The sequence below is a fragment of the Chrysemys picta genome, chromosome 5, assembly GCF_011386835.1.
Source record: "Chrysemys picta bellii isolate R12L10 chromosome 5, ASM1138683v2, whole genome shotgun sequence".
In the NCBI taxonomy this organism is placed as follows: Eukaryota; Metazoa; Chordata; order Testudines; family Emydidae; genus Chrysemys; species Chrysemys picta.
In genome coordinates, this window is record NC_088795.1 from 135,934,684 (window position 1) to 135,955,581 (window position 20,898).

Sequence of the window (20,898 nt, forward strand, 5' to 3'; positions counted from 1 at the left end):
CGGAGTGAAATAAATTAGCACTCGGCTCAGCCAGTCCAGTCCTGGCACTTGTGTAACAGAAAGACAATGACGACAAGGTGGATATGCAGAAAAAAAGCCATTAAATGAGTACTGGGCTGGAGGATCTGGTCGAGCAGGAAAGCTTAAGTTTATTGTGGGTTGCCTGGCTAAGGGACCATCCCTTATGGACAAACCCTAGAGAAGTGAATAGAGAAGGATACCCTCATTATCAGTGTTTAAACAAGCCTATATGAGTCTATAGTAGGGATATAACACTCTAGGGATTTCAGAGTTATGTCTCCAGAACCCTACTGGTTTAATCTCCACTAAATCCAATGGAATTTTTTCCATAAAAAGCACTAAGGAGGGGTGTGAGCAGATGTAATTTCCAACCTGCTCTAAACCAGTGTCCACACACTGGGAAGACTCAAGGCTCACCCCCTTCCTTGGGTTTGTATTTAACAACAAAAAATTAACAATGATATAACAAACTTCTGCTCAAACCTTCTACTCAGGCTTGGCTGCTCCTACGGTTCCTCCCTCAGGACTGCTCAGCCCACACCCTAAGTCCTCTCTCTTTAGGCAGCTGATCCTATTTCCTTAATATCCGGGCAAGGTAATAAATCACTGGCTTCAAGGAGTCCGCAGAACCCCCTCAGGAAAACACTGGTACAAGGGTGTGTGTGTGTGTGGGGGGTATAACAGCTACAATGCGCACATACATTTGAAGGGTGTAAGCTCCAAAGAGCAAACAGTCATGTAGGGAAACAGAGGTTGGTATTCGGTGTAATGGGATGAAACTGAACTATGGAAAATTTAGACTGAAGAGCAACAAAAACAAAACAAACAAACAAAAAGCATCCAAGCAGTGAGGTGTAGTTGACTGCAGATCAGTTTCCGAAGGTACATGGAATCTCTGTTCTTTGAAGCAGGATAACGCTATGGATCATACACTAGTGAACAAACTTGCACCAGCGGGGAGATAGAACTTGTGATCTACTGTCACAGGGCTTCTCCATTCCAGGGTGGGATCTTCACATGCACACTGCTTAGCACTGGCCTAACCCTGCTTCCACTGAAGTCAATGGGAGTTTCCCCCCTGAGCTAGATATTGGTGCAGGCAGTATATGTAGCAGTTCATTGCCTTTTGTCCATTCACTTTCACCCCGATAGCACTAAGGATTAGGGCCTTCTTTTTCCAGCTAGTCGCGCTGCTTTTGCCCTCGGCTGAAATGGCGTCACAGGAGAAACTGTCTGAACAGCAGGGGAGTCAGGGTTCTCCCCAGAGCTCCCTGGAGCACATGTTCAGCACTCAGGGAAGGGAGTGGGGGGAGAGTAGGAGTCAGAGGTGTTTGTAAGTGAGCAGTCGCCCTCATGGCGCGCCGTCAGCTCTGTGTTGCTCCGGCCGTGCTGAGCCCAGTACCACATGCGCACTGAACAGAGCTGCAACTCCATGACAAAACGACAGCGAGCGGTGCGTAAGGCGACATGCACCTGGCCGGCAGCACTCCAAAGCTCCTCTGCTGGATGTCTGTTCTTTCGCTTGATGAGCCCGGGGGAGCGAAGTGCCTGCCAAGCACTGCTGGGAAATAGTGGTGATCAGCTGCTGCTGCAACACACTCCGAGAGATGAGCTCATCGCAAAGCCAGACACCGACAAACCACTGCCTCATTTCTTCCCAGCTACAGCTCTCAGCCGACTGAGCAAGAAAGGGCTCAGCGGATTGGTCCAGGGAACCCTTTCACCCCGGGGTTGCCAGGGATTTTAAGTGGTGACTGTGGGATGACAGGTTGATGACCAGTGTCAAAGGAGTCAGTAACCTCAGTCCAGTGGACAGCTGCCCACATCGCAAAAGACCTCCAGACTGGTCAGAACATTGGCCCCCTTGGCTGTCCCAGTTTAGCGACCGAAAGCTGAGGGACTGAGGGCGCAATTGAAAACCGGCGGCTGGCCTGTGCTAAGATGCTGTTCAACTGCAGTATAGCCATGCGGACTCAGGCTGCAGCCCGAGCTCTGGGACCCTCCCACCGTACGGGGTCCTAGAGCCCAGGCTCCAGCCCGAGCCTGAACGTCTACACTGCAAATAAACAGCCCGTTAGCCGGAGCCCGAATCAGCTGGGATAAGCCAGACGCGGGTTTTTAACTGCAGCGGAGACACACTGGAGGTGGCCTTGCCAGTTCAGGGTGGGGACGCTGCACGGTTAAGGTACAAAACATTGTATAAATGAAATGAAAGAGAGCACAAGTGTATTGGACCAAACTATGTCCAGGATAAGTGAAGAATGCAACATGCCAGCAGTGATGAAGATGGGGGAGTGCTGGGGACCCTGACCCTGCATTAATGAGAGCACTGCTGTGCAGACACCAACTTGTTGCAGCCCAGCGGCAGAAGCTAGGCCTAAGAGGGATGCCGCATGATCATGATGAGGATCACACCTCAGACACTTCCATTCTATGCCCCTTTTTCACCCTGTGCGCTTCTGACTCCTTTGCAGTGGGGCTAGAGACTTGCTGCTGCTCAGGGCACATTAGCCTTCGCTCACATGCGCTGGTGTAACCATTGCCCAGGCTGACTTGCTGTAGAGCTCGAACCCAAGACCTCTGGATTTAAAAGCATGAGCCTCTACTACTGGAGCGAAGGGTGAGCTGAGGCAATACCTGATTCATAAGCCTCTGCAGATGGTGTAGCCACTAGAGGGGGACAAACAACCACAAGGTGTTAGTGTAGGTTACACTGTTGTGCAACAGCTGCATCCACCTCACTGTGCATCACATAAGGCCTTGAGGAAGAACATGACAGGAACTCCACGACAGAGCTCTGTCTCACAATAAATCCAGCCGTCTCCTAGGCACTGCAGAGACTTGGTTTGTCACGATCACCCAGGAAAGTGATGCACAATCAACTGGCTCAAATAAAACTCATCCCATCCTGTGCCTGAGGATTATGCTAATCAGGGAAGACTTTTCATTCAGTTAATTACATGTGTGTTTAGGAGTAATCTTTATTTCAATGACTTTGGAGGATTTTTGCTCTTTATAGGCCACTTGTCCTTTATGGTATCCCAGCTGCCGGTGGCTGATATCACAGAGTGACTGCAAGGTCCCAGTTCTAGGCCAGGATAGAGAATGTTACCGACTTCCATACAAAGTTTTCTATCAAGTGAGCAGGGTTTCGGGGAAGAAATCCAGTTTAGTGTTATCAGCTTTGTAAATTTCATGGTGACATTTACACTGACTTTTTGAGGGCAAGATGAAGTAACCGGAGAGACGCTTTTATCCTTTTAAAAAAAATGGCGTGTCAATTTAGTGCTGGTGAAAGGAGCAGACTGTTAACACTCCCCAAGGCAGCTCTCTTGTGCCAGGCAATGTCTAACACAGAGACACTGAAAGCTTGCCCCACACTGCCCTGCAGGGACCACCTTCACAGCCCCAGGGCCCATTCTGGACTTATCAGTCCGGGTACTTATATGGCCCTCTTCCCTGGAGTATCTGAGTCCTGCCCTGGCCTCTTTACCAAGACTGCTAACTCTGTGTGATGGTTTTTGTGATGTGAACCCTGGCCCACTGAGAACTGTCCTGAGACCCACCACCTGACCCCCTATAAGCTACCAGTCTGATGGCCACCACTTTCAATTACCACCATCCTGGGCTGACTTCCAACTGGCATCAGAGACAAGGGACAGATCCTCAGCTGGTGGAAAAACTATCCTAGCATTAAGTTGAAGGAGCTATGGGAGCTTACACCAGATGAGGAGCTAACCCAAAAGTCAGTGGGTCCTCGAAGCAACCCCCTGAGCCAGCCCACCACAGCCATCAACAAAAGAAACCAGGCCCGGCTCAGGCTAAAGCCCAGGAATCAAACAACAGGGGAGCCCTGCCTCCCTAGAGACTCCTGGCCTCTCTGCTCCTATAAAGCTGCTCTTGGGGGGTCTATCTTTCCACTGAGTCCAGTGGGCAGAGTGCTTGACTCCAAGGGCTTGATTAGGCCTTCAGCCTTCATCCCTACTTTGCATCTCTGCCCTGTCTACCTGGGTGAGGTCTAAGCCAAGAGTTAACTCTTTGCCTGCTGGGATTCAGGTAGGTGCTTCGGGGTGGGATCTGGTTGGCCAAGGCCAGGAAGGGAGCACGGAGGGATGCTTGGGGGGAGGACCTTGCACATGTCATGTAGCTCTGGGGTGAGAGACAAATGGGACAGAGTAGGGAGCTGGGCCCAACTCTGTGGGACAGGAGCCATGGGGTGAATATGGGGTGGGCTCGCTCTCCAACTCCTCCCATCCCCTGGGCAGGACACAACCCATCAAAGCATTTGAGTGGATTTTGTGGCCTTCTCCTACCTTAAAGCTGCCCATCCCTGTGGTAGAGGAAAAGCTACAGGCCTTGTCAACACGAGGGCAAATAGCAGACCCCAGGCCCAAAACATGCGGCTGAACGACATCCATTCAAAGTTACTCTCACCACCACTCTCTGCTCGGTGGGCACCCAGAAAGAAGCCAACATCCGAGCCCCTCACACATAGTGGCCGACAGCCAGCCCTTGTTCAGAGCCAGATTCTGTGCCCTTCCTTCGGCAATTCCACTGACTGCTCCTGGAGTAAAGCGCTATTCACCGAATCGAGCCCTCTGGTTGGAAAACACAAACACCTACTTCTTGAAACATTTCAAAATAGCCAACATGTTTTTGCTTTGAAGGGTTTGAAAGGGACGCCTCTCCCTCCCACTTTTTTTTTTTAAATATGAATTTTTCCTCTGGAATTTTAATGGAAAACATGAAGACTGGTATCAAAATGGCTGTTGATATATTTGTTTACTGAAAAGTCAAGTTTTGGCAAATGTAACATTTTGAAATCTCTGTCGGTAACCTTTTGAACAACAGACTTTGAAAAGAGTATAAAAAGCACTCCATTTTCCACAGAGAAATTGAAAAACTTCAAAAATGTTAATGACTGTTTATGCAAAAATTTTGTTTTGGAAAAAAGTAATTTTTAAGGGAAAAAAATTGGTTTGGAAAAAAAAGAGACCAGCTCTGATTTTAGATCAGTTTTTACCGCAGTCCTTCCTCAGACAAAGTCCCATGACGAGAAGACTGAAGTTAAAACTAATTACCTCACTCTTTGGCCCTGTTTGGTTGATTTGTCTCCTTTTGGGATCACAGATGAGTGTATAACAGTCCTTCCCAGCGAACACACTGCTCATTAAATACCATAACAGATGCTGTCTTGCAGTGTTCCATACCTCGCTGGCAAAAAACAGAAACACAGTTCACATGAGGTTCCCAACCTGATTTCTTAAGCAGAGAGGCTCAGATAAGCTTCAGATCAGCCTATGAATCTTGGGATGGTTACCTCAACTATCCCAAACCTTCATGCCACACAGCTTTGATGTTAGTCACTGAGGAGAGAACTTTTGCCTTTGTTACAAATATTTGCTGGAGAAAAAAAAGAAAGATTTCATGAGGCTAATGGCTTTTTAATGAACTTGGTGTCGGCTGCAGTGGAGTTTGCTCACATCTGCTGAGAACAGTGGACAGAAGGCCTCTTTGTCTATGGTATTTCAATAAAATAACGCCTTAAATATGCTCAGGAATGGGATGGTATACCATTGATGGATGGAATAAGAACTGCTCAGCCATGGGTCACGAGCCTTATACTGTTAATAGCTGCAGAGGATTCCCCTTTAACACAAGTATTAGGGGGACTGTGCTATTGGAATAGGAAGGAGAGACTCTGTCCTTGCAATTGTCATCAAACTCCATGGTTGCATACCATGAATTTCTTGAGTGGCAACAGAGAGGTCACAAGTAACCAACCAAAAACTTCATTCAATTCCAGCGTAGTGCTTCAAAAGAAGCACCATTAAACACAGCCTTAAATAACCCCAGAATTCAAATATGGAACTCACAAGCAGAGGTTACATAAACAATTCTGATACAAGGCTTAATTCTCAGTTCAGGCACACAGACCATTACGTGCAAAAATCCTCAGTCATCAGCAGCCAAATAACCCTATCCCTACCCCTGCAATAAGGACATGTCTGATCTTAAATTGCCTTTAGCAGCCTAGGGCCAGGTCCTCAGCTAGTATAAATCAGTGTAGATCTAACTGAGGATATGGCCCATTAAACTGTAATTTAGTTAATTATTTTTGTTATTTTTCATACAAAGATTGTAAAAAGTTTGAGCTTTCATCCAACCATGTGCGGTCCACAAAAATGAAAAAGTTACCTGAACTGTTAAAGGCTACCCGGATATCATCTATCTATTTAATCCCATGTTTCTTTATAGAACCCGCTCAAAAGTCATATATAAATATACCAAACAGTAATTTTCTTCCTACTGTACAAAATCATTATGAGGAAAACATAATTAGGGACAAGACTACTGTATGACCAAAGTAAACTCTGTCAAATCATTAAGAGGTTTGTGAGTTACATTAAGACAGGAATTGGCCGTGCCATAACGAACTAGCAAACTTGATAATATATACATCCAAACAGTCTCTTGGGCAGTAAATTAACTATTAAATCTCAAACATCAGCCATTAATTACAAGAGGAATGGGAGGAAAAAAAAGTTGGACTCGCTCCACTCAAAAATTCAAAAGGGGTAATTTATAATGGATTATAACTCCAACTAATTAACAGTTACTTGTAGATTCATTTTGGACCTGATCCAACACCCCTCAAAGTACATGGAAAGACTGTTATTGACTTAACTGGGGCTGGATCAGACTCTGTGATCCTGCAAATACTTCTTCATATGCTTGACTTTACTCATGTGAGATATTCTATTGGCTCCATTGGGACTACTCACAAGAGTAGAGTTAAGTATATGCTTAAATCTTTGCAGGGTTGGGCCCTAAGTGCTGTACGTTTAGGGAAGTTACACTAAATTATTCAAACGAAGAAATGTAAAGCCTCTTTTTGGTGTACGTCTCTAGGCAACCCTAACTATGGGGGTGCTGTGGTGCCTCCATAATTTATACTGCTTACTATGTTCATAAATAGCTCTCATATCTATGACATGAAAAAGTCTCTTGTGCCATTTAACATCAGGACTGCAGATCTGGAGGGAAATCTGGCTCCGCATATAAATAAAAGAAAAACTGTGGAGTCATGGAGGAGAGATGGAATGCTAGGGTTACCATATTTTGAGTGTCCAAAAAGAGGACACTCCACAGGGCCCCGGCCCCGCCCCCAGCCCCACCCATGCCCCCGCTCCAACTCCACCCCTTCCCCAAAGTCCCCGCCCCAACTCCGCCCCCTCCCCTGCTTCCCGCAAACATTTGATTCGCGGGAAGCCTGAAGCAGGCAGCAGGTAAGCTGGGGGGGCGTGGGGGGAGGAGGCGCGGCCCAGTCTGGCCCCCCCAACCGAGTGGCTTCCTCCGGCGGCCAGCCCCGGCCCCAGTATCTCCAGCCTGGCTCGGCTCCTGGTGTGCCGGCCCCGGGCCAGCCCCCGGCCAAGCACTCCTGGCCCCCGGCCCGGCCCCGGCCCCCGGCCCAGCACCCCCGGCCCCGCACTCCCGGGCCAGCCCCCGGCCGAGCACCCCCGGCCCTGCACCGCCGGGCCTGGCCCGGCTCCCGGCCGAGCACCCCCGGCCCAGCACCGCCGTCCCCAGCCTGGCCCCCGGCCCAGCACCGAGCGGCGCTGGCCCCTCCCTATTTTCCTGGACATGTTCGGCTTTTGGGGATTTCCCCCTGGATGGGGATTTGAGGCCCAAAAAGCCGGACATGTTCGGGAAAATCCGGACGTATGGTAACCCTATGGAATGCAGAGGTTCCAAAGTCTGTTTGCATCAGGTCAAAAGAACCTATAGCCAGAAAAGCGTCACTTGACTCCACGTGGTCTTCCTCTACCCCTCCCCCACACATCTAGAGCTGTACGAAGCCTTCGCGGTGTTCATTACGTGGGTGAAGTGTCAATGAAAGGTGCCATATTGACAGCCCGGGGGACTGACATTCTGCACTAAGGGCCTGGTCTACAATCAAAAGATGTATAACTGTACTGGTACAGTTAAAGTGGTACACTCCCCCACCTCCAGCATGGACACAGTTTATATATAAGGTGCTTATGCTGGTATAGCGTATTCCCAGAAATGTAGGGTGTATGGGTATAACTGTTTCTTTAAATCAAAACAGCCACACCCCTACATGGAATAGTGATACCAGTACAGAACCAATGTACAGACCCGGCTGCCTAACACGGTACAGCAATGGGAGTGGAAATGCAGTATTCTCCCATGCTGTTCTGTAAGGTCCCAACCTTTGCCTGGAACAGTTTCCTCTAGTGGTGGGAGGGTAGAGCCTTTTTCATAGCCCACTCATTCCTTGGCTTCGCTTCTGAGACTGCCAGTACGGAGGCTAGTCTGGTTGCCAGTTGATGGTGGGCTTGTGATGTGAACACCTGCATGCTTGAAACTGGATCCAGTCCACCAAACTCTGTTCCCATAGTCACTCAAATACCATGGTGTTGGGAAGCACCTAACTTACACAGACTAAAATCAGACTAACGTACACAGACCTGGCTTCTCAAGCTACCTCGGAGTGAGTTAACGAGGAAGGGATTTCTGCAGCCGAGTGGCTGGAGGGCTAAAATATCACTATCACTAAGGAGTTACTAGGGACATGATAACTAAGATTTTCAACAAACGGTGCCTAAACTTAGGACTGATTTGCAAACATGCTGAGCACCCAGCTCTCAGCACCTCTCAGGATTTGGTGCTTAGGATGTGATGTAAGGGGCATTTCTTTGTCTAGGTGTGTCACTCACTGAAGGATTAGGAATCTTGGGCATTTAACCAACTGGCTGGGCACCCCTCATCCTGGTCCTTTAAAGTTGCGCTGCTGCAGGGTAGCATGGTACATATACTCCCTAAATACGGCTACGGCGGAATGCTCCCATTCAAACCACAACCCCCCTTGTTCACACTGGTCAGCGATTAATTCAGTGTGACTACTCACACAAGTAACTGCTCCCCAGTGTGATTACGGGGTTCCCAAGGTATAGCGCAGTCACAGACCATGTTGGTTCCTGTATCTATGCCTGTAGCAATATGCATTCACATTCACCGGGCTAGACCTTATGCTTCCACTAGGGTCTCTTTGTAGGACTGGAGTGGCACAAGTTAGCTGCAGATGGGCAGCTGAGAATGTCCCTGGAAGAATAATACTCCTTTGCAAGAGTCTCTTTCACCATCTCTTGCTATCTGATCTGCTGGGAGTGGAGCTATATATCTGCATGACCAAATATGGCCCTTGCTCTCATGAAAAGAGCACCCAAGAGAGAAGACATTCACCCAAAGGCACCAAAACTTGGACAGGTTAATGCATCAGGACTTCAGCCTTCCCATGCAATGTACTCGGGATGGCACAGGACAAAGTAACCAAGCTAAGGACTTGAGTGTTTGGAAAACATAATCCCAACTATACATATAAAATAATGGGGTCTAAATTAGCTGTTACCACTCAAGGAAGAGATTGTGGAGTCATTATGGATAGTTCTCTGAAAACATCCACTCCATGTGCAGCGGCAGTCAAAAAAGCAAACAATGTTGGGCTTCATTAAGAAAGGGATAGACAATAAAACAGAAAATATTATATTGCCTCTACATAAATCCACGGTACGCCCACATCTTGAATACTGTGTGCAGATGTCATCGCCCCATCTCAAAAAAAGATATATTGGAATTGGAAAAGGTTCAGAAAAGGGCAACAAAAATGATTAGGGGTATGAAACGGCTTCTGTATGAGGAGAGATTAATAAGACTGGGACTATTCAGCTTAGAAAAGAGATGTCTAAGGGGGGATTTGATAGAGGTCTATAAAATCATGACTGGTGTGGAGAAAGTAAATAAGGAAGTGTTATTTTTTTCCTTCTCATAACACAAGAATTAGGGGTCACCAAATGAAATTAATAGGCAGCAGGTTTAAAACAAACAAAAGCAAGCCTTTTTCACACAACACACAGTCAACCTGTGGAACTCCTTGCCAGAGGATGTTGTGAAGGCCAAGACTATAGCAGAATTCAAAAAAGAACTAGAGAAGTTCATGGAGGATAGGTCCATCAATGGCTATTAGCCAGGATGGGCAGGGATGGTGTCCCTAGCATCTGTTTGCCAGAAGTTTGGGAATGGATCACTTGATGATTACCTGTCTGTTCATTCCCCCGGGGCACCTGGCATTGGCCACTGTCAGAAGATAGGATACTGGGCTAGATGGACCTTTGGTCTGCCCAGTGTGGCCGTTCTTATGTTCTTAAAGAAACAAGCTCTCTTGGAAAGTAGGACAATGGGATGGCAGCTCTCAGTGCTAATTAGGCCAAGAAAGGAACTGCCAATTACTAGCTGCGTTGAAGTCTGGCTCCTTTGTGCCCGGCTCCCATTGCCATAGTGAAGAAGAAATGAGGGTCACCCCAGAAGAAATGAGGGTTTTCCTGTGGTCAGATCTGTGAACAGGACAAAAGGCTTGTCTACATGGTGCCCCAGTGCAGTCTATGGGGGTATGAACTGTAGAATGCTCCAGCCACCCCATATAGAACCTGCTGGCATACTTTAAAAGGTACATGGTTTGCACTGATGAAGTCCCGTTTCAAACAGGACTACATTAACATGCACTAGGTACCTTTTAGAGTGCACCAGCAGGGTCTACATGTGTGCGCTAGAAACCACTCCCCCTAGCTTGCACTGACTGCAATGCTGTGTAGACAAGCCCAAAGTGAGGGGAGTCAGCAGCCTGCCTATCAACTGGACGTGACATCAAACAAAGGCTTTAATGATATCATCTCCACATTCAGCAAGGCTCCTTCTTTACAGAGATCCCTTGGCTGCCAAATCTGCCTTCTGAGTGGATGAGGTCCTGTGGAAAGAGGCTGCCCAGATACCATGGGGATAGACTCATTAGAAATGCCTTGGTAGATAATATAATTGCTGTATAGAGCTTTTCATCCACAGATATAAAAAATGGGCTAGAATCATTAGCCCATCACAGGGAAACTGAGGCACAAAAGGGGGGAAGTAACTCATCCAAGGTCACACACTGAGCTGGTGGCAGAGCTGGGACTAGAAGCCAAGTCTGCTAACTCTCAGGCCTGTACACTAGCCACTGAACCACACGGCTTCCCTCCTAGAGAAACAGATCAGAAAAGCAGATCTAGTGTCCCCAGCTCTGCTGGGCCTCATGAGATTCTCCCCACTGACCAGCACATAGAAATTCTTCTGCTTAGGGACCATTCCTCCACTCTGCCTGATGGAGAGGGGAACGGTGTCTAAGCAGCAGATGTCTGGTCTGGAAGGGGGAGGTAGAAGAGGATCCATGTGGTCCCACTCTTCTGCTACAGACTGAGGTGCTGCTGGCTGTTAAAGAAGAAGAAGTTTGATGCATCCCTCGAGCAGAACGGGATGCCCCTGGGAACTGGACAGGGACAGGACTAGGAACATGGCACAGATGCCAAGGCTGCAGGACCTTTGTTCCTGAATGGACAAACTCCCGATTCCTAGGCCTGGCCCTGCAGGGTATAGCACAGAGCTACGAAAAACATCTAGAACTAACCTACCAGCTTGGGGACAGGTGTTTGTCATCTGCACGTCATACACACCCCTCTCTAGGGCTTTGGGGCTATGCCAGGTTCTTGTCTTCCGGCTAAACGGAATTTATTCGGCTGTAGCCGGTTCCTGGGGAGCCTGACCACTGCCCGGTTGGCACCTTCCCTCCGCAGGGCAGCTCCCCAGAGAGAAAGCGGTTACGAAACTTCACTCTTGGTTGAGCGGAAGGAGGAAAGGCTGAAAAACATTCTGACGAGGGTCCCTAGTGCCCTTACTTTCGGTCACATTTCAAGTACACCCAACGCCGTGCCACGGGGGCTGCACAAAACCCCAGATACATAGGGACAGCTGCTGTAACCACAGGGTCTGTGACTGATATTACAGCAGAGTCTAGAGGCGATATCTGAGATCAGAGTTGCATTTGTGCTAGGCACTGTACATTCACGCATTAAGAGATGGTCCCTGCCCCAAAGACCTGACAATTTAAATAGAGAACATGGGCCCAGGGTGGGAGAAGGGAAGCATGATCATCCCCTTTAACAGGGGGAATTGAGGCACAGAGATCCCAAAGTCCACCAAACTCTGTTCCCATAGTCACTCAAATACCATGGTGTTGGGAAGCACCTAACTTACACAGACTAAAATCAGACTAACGTACACAGACCTGGCTTCTCAAGCTACCTCGGAGTGAGTTAACGAGGAAGGGATTTCTGCAGCCGAGTGGCTGGAGGGCTAAAATATCACTATCACTAAGGAGTTACTAGGGACATGATAACTAAGATTTTCAACAAACGGTGCCTAAACTTAGGACTGATTTGCAAACATGCTGAGCACCCAGCTCTCAGCACCTCTCAGGATTTGGTGCTTAGGATGTGATGTAAGGGGCATTTCTTTGTCTAGGTGTGTCACTCACTGAAGGATTAGGAATCTTGGGCATTTAACCAACTGGCTGGGCACCCCTCATCCTGGTCCTTTAAAGTTGCGCTGCTGCAGGGTAGCATGGTACATATACTCCCTAAATACGGCTACGGCGGAATGCTCCCATTCAAACCACAACCCCCCTTGTTCACACTGGTCAGCGATTAATTCAGTGTGACTACTCACACAAGTAACTGCTCCCCAGTGTGATTACGGGGTTCCCAAGGTATAGCGCAGTCACAGACCATGTTGGTTCCTGTATCTATGCCTGTAGCAATATGCATTCACATTCACCGGGCTAGACCTTATGCTTCCACTAGGGTCTCTTTGTAGGACTGGAGTGGCACAAGTTAGCTGCAGATGGGCAGCTGAGAATGTCCCTGGAAGAATAATACTCCTTTGCAAGAGTCTCTTTCACCATCTCTTGCTATCTGATCTGCTGGGAGTGGAGCTATATATCTGCATGACCAAATATGGCCCTTGCTCTCATGAAAAGAGCACCCAAGAGAGAAGACATTCACCCAAAGGCACCAAAACTTGGACAGGTTAATGCATCAGGACTTCAGCCTTCCCATGCAATGTACTCGGGATGGCACAGGACAAAGTAACCAAGCTAAGGACTTGAGTGTTTGGAAAACATAATCCCAACTATACATATAAAATAATGGGGTCTAAATTAGCTGTTACCACTCAAGGAAGAGATTGTGGAGTCATTATGGATAGTTCTCTGAAAACATCCACTCCATGTGCAGCGGCAGTCAAAAAAGCAAACAATGTTGGGCTTCATTAAGAAAGGGATAGACAATAAAACAGAAAATATTATATTGCCTCTACATAAATCCACGGTACGCCCACATCTTGAATACTGTGTGCAGATGTCATCGCCCCATCTCAAAAAAAGATATATTGGAATTGGAAAAGGTTCAGAAAAGGGCAACAAAAATGATTAGGGGTATGAAACGGCTTCTGTATGAGGAGAGATTAATAAGACTGGGACTATTCAGCTTAGAAAAGAGATGTCTAAGGGGGGATTTGATAGAGGTCTATAAAATCATGACTGGTGTGGAGAAAGTAAATAAGGAAGTGTTATTTTTTTCCTTCTCATAACACAAGAATTAGGGGTCACCAAATGAAATTAATAGGCAGCAGGTTTAAAACAAACAAAAGCAAGCCTTTTTCACACAACACACAGTCAACCTGTGGAACTCCTTGCCAGAGGATGTTGTGAAGGCCAAGACTATAGCAGAATTCAAAAAAGAACTAGAGAAGTTCATGGAGGATAGGTCCATCAATGGCTATTAGCCAGGATGGGCAGGGATGGTGTCCCTAGCATCTGTTTGCCAGAAGTTTGGGAATGGATCACTTGATGATTACCTGTCTGTTCATTCCCCCGGGGCACCTGGCATTGGCCACTGTCAGAAGATAGGATACTGGGCTAGATGGACCTTTGGTCTGCCCAGTGTGGCCGTTCTTATGTTCTTAAAGAAACAAGCTCTCTTGGAAAGTAGGACAATGGGATGGCAGCTCTCAGTGCTAATTAGGCCAAGAAAGGAACTGCCAATTACTAGCTGCGTTGAAGTCTGGCTCCTTTGTGCCCGGCTCCCATTGCCATAGTGAAGAAGAAATGAGGGTCACCCCAGAAGAAATGAGGGTTTTCCTGTGGTCAGATCTGTGAACAGGACAAAAGGCTTGTCTACATGGTGCCCCAGTGCAGTCTATGGGGGTATGAACTGTAGAATGCTCCAGCCACCCCATATAGAACCTGCTGGCATACTTTAAAAGGTACATGGTTTGCACTGATGAAGTCCCGTTTCAAACAGGACTACATTAACATGCACTAGGTACCTTTTAGAGTGCACCAGCAGGGTCTACATGTGTGCGCTAGAAACCACTCCCCCTAGCTTGCACTGACTGCAATGCTGTGTAGACAAGCCCAAAGTGAGGGGAGTCAGCAGCCTGCCTATCAACTGGACGTGACATCAAACAAAGGCTTTAATGATATCATCTCCACATTCAGCAAGGCTCCTTCTTTACAGAGATCCCTTGGCTGCCAAATCTGCCTTCTGAGTGGATGAGGTCCTGTGGAAAGAGGCTGCCCAGATACCATGGGGATAGACTCATTAGAAATGCCTTGGTAGATAATATAATTGCTGTATAGAGCTTTTCATCCACAGATATAAAAAATGGGCTAGAATCATTAGCCCATCACAGGGAAACTGAGGCACAAAAGGGGGGAAGTAACTCATCCAAGGTCACACACTGAGCTGGTGGCAGAGCTGGGACTAGAAGCCAAGTCTGCTAACTCTCAGGCCTGTACACTAGCCACTGAACCACACGGCTTCCCTCCTAGAGAAACAGATCAGAAAAGCAGATCTAGTGTCCCCAGCTCTGCTGGGCCTCATGAGATTCTCCCCACTGACCAGCACATAGAAATTCTTCTGCTTAGGGACCATTCCTCCACTCTGCCTGATGGAGAGGGGAACGGTGTCTAAGCAGCAGATGTCTGGTCTGGAAGGGGGAGGTAGAAGAGGATCCATGTGGTCCCACTCTTCTGCTACAGACTGAGGTGCTGCTGGCTGTTAAAGAAGAAGAAGTTTGATGCATCCCTCGAGCAGAACGGGATGCCCCTGGGAACTGGACAGGGACAGGACTAGGAACATGGCACAGATGCCAAGGCTGCAGGACCTTTGTTCCTGAATGGACAAACTCCCGATTCCTAGGCCTGGCCCTGCAGGGTATAGCACAGAGCTACGAAAAACATCTAGAACTAACCTACCAGCTTGGGGACAGGTGTTTGTCATCTGCACGTCATACACACCCCTCTCTAGGGCTTTGGGGCTATGCCAGGTTCTTGTCTTCCGGCTAAACGGAATTTATTCGGCTGTAGCCGGTTCCTGGGGAGCCTGACCACTGCCCGGTTGGCACCTTCCCTCCGCAGGGCAGCTCCCCAGAGAGAAAGCGGTTACGAAACTTCACTCTTGGTTGAGCGGAAGGAGGAAAGGCTGAAAAACATTCTGACGAGGGTCCCTAGTGCCCTTACTTTCGGTCACATTTCAAGTACACCCAACGCCGTGCCACGGGGGCTGCACAAAACCCCAGATACATAGGGACAGCTGCTGTAACCACAGGGTCTGTGACTGATATTACAGCAGAGTCTAGAGGCGATATCTGAGATCAGAGTTGCATTTGTGCTAGGCACTGTACATTCACGCATTAAGAGATGGTCCCTGCCCCAAAGACCTGACAATTTAAATAGAGAACATGGGCCCAGGGTGGGAGAAGGGAAGCATGATCATCCCCTTTAACAGGGGGAATTGAGGCACAGAGATCCCAAAGTCACCCTGGAAGTCTGTGGCAGAGCCAGGAACTGATCCCAAGCCTTCAGAGTCTCAGTCCACAGCCTTTCTACCTTACTCTAGTCTCCTCTCAAAAGCGACTGGGATACAGCTGTTAGCTACATATTTACTGCTTCTAGATCTGAGCCTTAACCACAAGACCATCCGTCCTTCTCTTAGACTTCTATTATCTTTTTTTATCCCATCTTCAAAACGCTAGATGGCTGTGAGAAGCCACTTTTGGAAACGTTGGCTATGATTTTAGGTGCCCAAGTGAGACCCCTTCCCTCCACCAATGCTGCTCTGAACTATGTTGTGCTGAACCCTACAGTTTTTAAACAAGAGTTGACAGATAGATGCTTTTCTAAAAGATCTGCTCTTGGAATTTACTGTGGGGAAGTTCTCTGGCCTGTGTTATACAGGAGGTCAGACTAGATGATCACAATGGTCCCTCTGGCCTTGGAATCTACGAATCTACAACCCAGAACATTTTGCTTGTCTGTTTAGATTGTCCCTTCTGTCTAATAGGTTTTAAGCTTGCCCCACTTTGGAACAGACTTCCCTCCATTATACCACGATGGCAGCCTGAAATAGTCTGAGTTACCCTCCGGTGATGCAGGGGAGACCCAGGTGAGAGGGCATCAGAACATACCAGCCAGAAGTCATCTCAGACTGGGAATCAAGACCGGGCCCGGAGGGCAAAGCAACCTGTTAGCGACTGACCTGTGTCTGTGTTGTATCCCATCCGCAGCACACAACTGGACCAAGCATCAGGGAGACAGAGAGACAGGTTTTCCATTCACTGCAATCCTCGTTCCTGTGTTATGTTTATCTTAACAGCAGGATGCATCCTGCAAAAATGACTAAGCTAAAAATCAATATTGAACCAGCTCTTCACCCCCTCCCCCAAAAGGGCATTTGGTTACCAAGGGGCTTTAAATGAAAACCTGGATTAAGAGACTTTATGCAAACACAAAAGGAGGACAAGGGAACCTTTCCAGAATGAATGTTGATCTAACTTTCCATTTCCGAGTATTTCAATCTGAACTCTTTTTGTGTGTTCAGTAAAAGCTGGAGAGGAATTCCTTTGTCCGGATGGATTATAGTGGAGCGGGCTCCCTAGCAAATCCTTTTGTAAAAGTGCACAGACCCCAAATTAACTCTCTAATGTTGTGATAGAAAAGAGGGCCCTAACATCATCCTACCAGCCCAATATCTAATTAATACAATCGCCCTTCTATCTGCCTGGGAATATAGTGCATGCCCATCGCTGCAGTAGGAGTGCCTTAAATTCTAAAAGTGGCGAGGAAATATCATCTTGTGGTTAAGATGCTAGATTGGGCCTCAGGAGATCTGGGTTCAATTTCTGGCTCTGCCACAGACTCAATGTGGGACTGTGGGCAAGTTACTTAATCTCTCTGTGTCTCCGTTTCCTATCTGTGAACTAAGGATGATCAGACTTCTTACTGCCAACCTCTGGCTTATTTAGCTCATGAACTCTTTAGGGCAGCAATGGTCTCTCACTATGTATTTGTGCAGCGTATGGCACAATGGAGCTCCAATCTCAGTTGCAGCTTCTAGGTGCTGCAATAATAATAATGTTGATTAGATTACTCTTGTATAGTCAGACCTGCTTTAGCCAAATTCGTTTGCAAAGTCTATAATCATTTGCATTTTTTTAAAAAAAGCTTTCAGATAAGCAGTTGAACAGCGAACTAGGCCAGATTATAAAGACCTCACTATTTCTGATCTAGTAAGTTAATTGTTAACACTGTGACTACAAACAAATTTGGGAGACATACCTAGCCTCTGTACCATTCCAGCTGCTGAAAGGAATCAACCTGCTATCTCAGGAATACAAAAGTTCCTAACTGTCAGGGTGGTTAAACACTGGAATAAATTGCCTAGGGAGGTTGTGGAATCTCCATCTCTGGAGATATTTAATAGTAGGTTAGATAAATGTCTATCAGGGATGGTCTAGACAGTATTTGGTCCTGCCATGCGGGCAGGGGACTGGACTCGATGACCTCTCGAGGTCCCTTCCAGTCCTAGAATCTATGAATTTATAAAATTCTAATAACCAGCCTGAAAAATTCAGTGAATTTGCATCAACACAAAAGCATGGGGGTCCCTGTTTGATTTTTAAAGAATAGGGTTGTTGTCAAGGGTATTTGAAGGTCAAATATCTGCCCCATTTTAATAATAGTTATCATCAATGGAGACAGTTTTTCGGGCTCTCATTAGCTAATTTTTTTTTTAAATCAAACATTCTATTACCAATAAACATGCTGGCCACATTTTTGTAGGACCTACATATAAACATAATATTTAGTGCTTCCTCTGTTGGTTCTACAGCAGTAATTAAACAGCTGACACTATTCCTAGAGAGTTGTTCCGCTTGGAGGAACAATGGCTCATTCTGGCATGATGATGTACTGTAGAAATAAAAGTAAGTGATGTTAAATGGAAAGGGCCATGTTAATTTCAGCTCCATTTGAAACACAGAAGTGGAGGGACGAGCGGGAGATAGATTACTATACGGAAGAGGACAGATTTAGTAGAGAACAAAGAGTCTAGGGCAATATTAACAAATGCTGGAGAGGAAACACAGGTAAAAATCATGAAAAGTAATTTACTCTGTCCCTGCCAAAATGTCCTGAGATCCCTCTTTCCCCAGCACTGTTAGCGGTATCAGTTAGTGGGACCGGAGATCAGCCAGTAGAAAAGTGTGTGTGTGTGTGTGTGTGTGTGTGTGTGTGTGTGCGCGCTACTTTTTCAAAGGAATGGGTCCTGACGAGTAGAGGGAGCACACACACATCCATGCTCCGGGACAGGGTGCACTGGAGTTTAGCTGAAGAGTTAAGTTGCTCTGCTATTTTCCGTATTTCGCGGAAGCGCCTTCCTTGCTGACTGCAGAGCTGGGATACTCAGGCCTCATTTCTTTAAGGCTCTCGGGTTTTCGTACAGAATGCGACATCTTGACAAATCTCCAACGGATCTGCCCAACGTTAATAACACAAGGCTGACATGTACAACTCCCGCAGGTAATGAAGCGACTGCTACTTTACTAGCCTACTGTATGCGGGGATGACGGAGTATCGTGCACTCACTGCATGCCATTTGAGCTGTGCTCATCCGTCATTATTATGGTTAGAGCTGAATCAGAGCAAATCCCAAACGATCATTGCTCAAGCTTAGTTACTATAGGCCTAATCCAATGCCCAGTGAAGTCAACGGAAAGACTCACACAGATTTCAATAGGCATTGGACCTGGTTCTAACTGGGGGTGGGGAATAGCTGACTAAGGCAAAACCCCAGATACAACATGCCTCTCCTGAACTTTGGGAGAGAGTTTGGATCAGAACCTGAACATGGTGGTTCGGGCCTCGGTGTGGTTCGAGGGAGAGGACTTTCATCAACAAAATTCTTAACTAAATTCCAATCAGTTGCGTCCATGCCAGGGGACGGCAATGGGTTTCACAGGTGTCACTAAAGGCATAATCTGAAAGCATCACCTGACCTGTAGAACCTTTACCACTAGTAATGCTGCATGAGAAGTAAAGTTTCACAGAGTTTAAGGCCAGAAAGGACCACAAAATCATCTAGTCTGACCTGTGTACTGTAGGCCCTTGAATCTCACTGTTGCCTCTGCATCGAGCTCAATAACTTGTGTTTGACTAAAGCCTCTTCCAGAAAGTCTTGATTTGAAGACATCAAGAAATGGTGACTCCTCCACTTCCCTTGATCACCCTCACTGTTACAAAACTGTGCCTTATTTTTGATTTGAATGCGTCTGGCTTCAGCTTCCAGCCACTAGTTCTTGTTGTGCCTTTCTCCGCTAGATTAGATTAAAGAGCCCTAAAATACCTGTAATTTCTCCCCTTGAAGGTACTTATACACTGTAATCAAGTCAACTCTCAATCTTCAAGCGCAACAGATTGAGCTTTCTAAGTCTCTCACTGTAAAGCATTTTCTCCAGCCCTCAAATATTTTTTGTGGCTTATCTCTACACCCTCTCCAATTTTTTCAACAGCCCTTTTAAGTGATGTGGGCATCAAACCTGGACACAGTATTCCAGTCTCAGTCTCATCAATGCAGTCCACAGGAGGTAAAAATCACCTTCCTCACTGTTCTCCTGAACCTGGCAGGACTCTCAGACCCCAGACGGAGGCTGCAGGGCCGGCAGCTGGAAAACTTGTGGTTTTGCTTGTGGAGTGAGCACGTTTGATCGGGAACCACTGAGGCACAACCATGGAGTCCCACAAAAGCATTTTTACAAAGCCACTTTTCAGAGCACAGTCGTATGTTAAAGGGCAAGACCAACCAAATAAGAGAACAGCATAGGAGTATGGAGTAATTCATCTTAAAACACAAAGTATAACCTTTCTACAATTCTTTGCCCTCAAGTCTAACTGAGCTGTTTTTGAAGTTGGAAGAAAGTTCTGAAAGGCGACAGAACCTATGTAAGCAATCATAGAACCATAGGGTTAGAAGCAGGGCCGGCTCCAGCGTTTTTGCTGCCCCAAGCGGTGGGGAAAAAAAAAAAAAAGCCAAGATCGGCGGCACTTCAGCGGCAGCTTTACCGCTGCCGCTTTGTTCTTCGGCGGCAGGTCCTTCCCTCTGAGAGGGACTGAGGGACCCGCCACCAAATTGCCGCCGAAGACCCGGACATGCTGCCCCTTTCCATGGCCGCCCCAAGCACCTGTTTGCTACGCTGGTGCCTGGAGCCGGCTCTGGTTAGAAGGTGCCTGCAAGGGTCATCCTGTCTAACCCTCTGCCACGATGCAGGATTTGTTGCGTCTAAAGCAAACAAACTCTGGGTGAAAGCCTGACTCCATTGAAGCCAGTGGCAAAACGCTGTCCCTGCTGTATTTTCTGCCTGCCTGCAACTATACTCAGACCTGCAGTCAGCCTCAGTCTCCTACTCTCCCTCACGAAGAGCTAGATGGCATTCCTGGTACATCCATCGCTCCCAGTAGCGTCCATGGGCATTGAGGCTTCATTTCCTGCACACCCGAAACCCCCACTGAAGGCAGGGCCGGCTCTGGCTTTTTCGCCGCCCCAGGCAAAAAAGCTTCCCGCCACCGCCCCCGCCCTGCGGGGAGTGCGGCAG

General features: G+C 47.4%; 1 protein-coding gene across 10 annotated transcripts in view; it reads right to left on the reverse strand.

Annotated features, from left to right (window-relative positions):
* LZTS3 (leucine zipper tumor suppressor family member 3) overlaps window positions 1-20,898 on the reverse strand; it is a 145,256-nt gene that overhangs the window by 9,951 nt on the left and 114,407 nt on the right. For 2 of the 10 annotated variants that reach the window (XM_065597272.1, XM_065597273.1), the window contains one exon: window positions 16,509-16,543. The exons of 7 other annotated variants lie outside the window; for them this stretch is intronic. The gene's annotated coding sequence lies outside the window, so the exon portion shown is untranslated. Of the gene's footprint in view, window positions 1-16,508; window positions 16,544-20,898 lie in introns of those variants that run through there. One more of the 10 variants, XM_065597277.1, reaches the window with a different exon arrangement.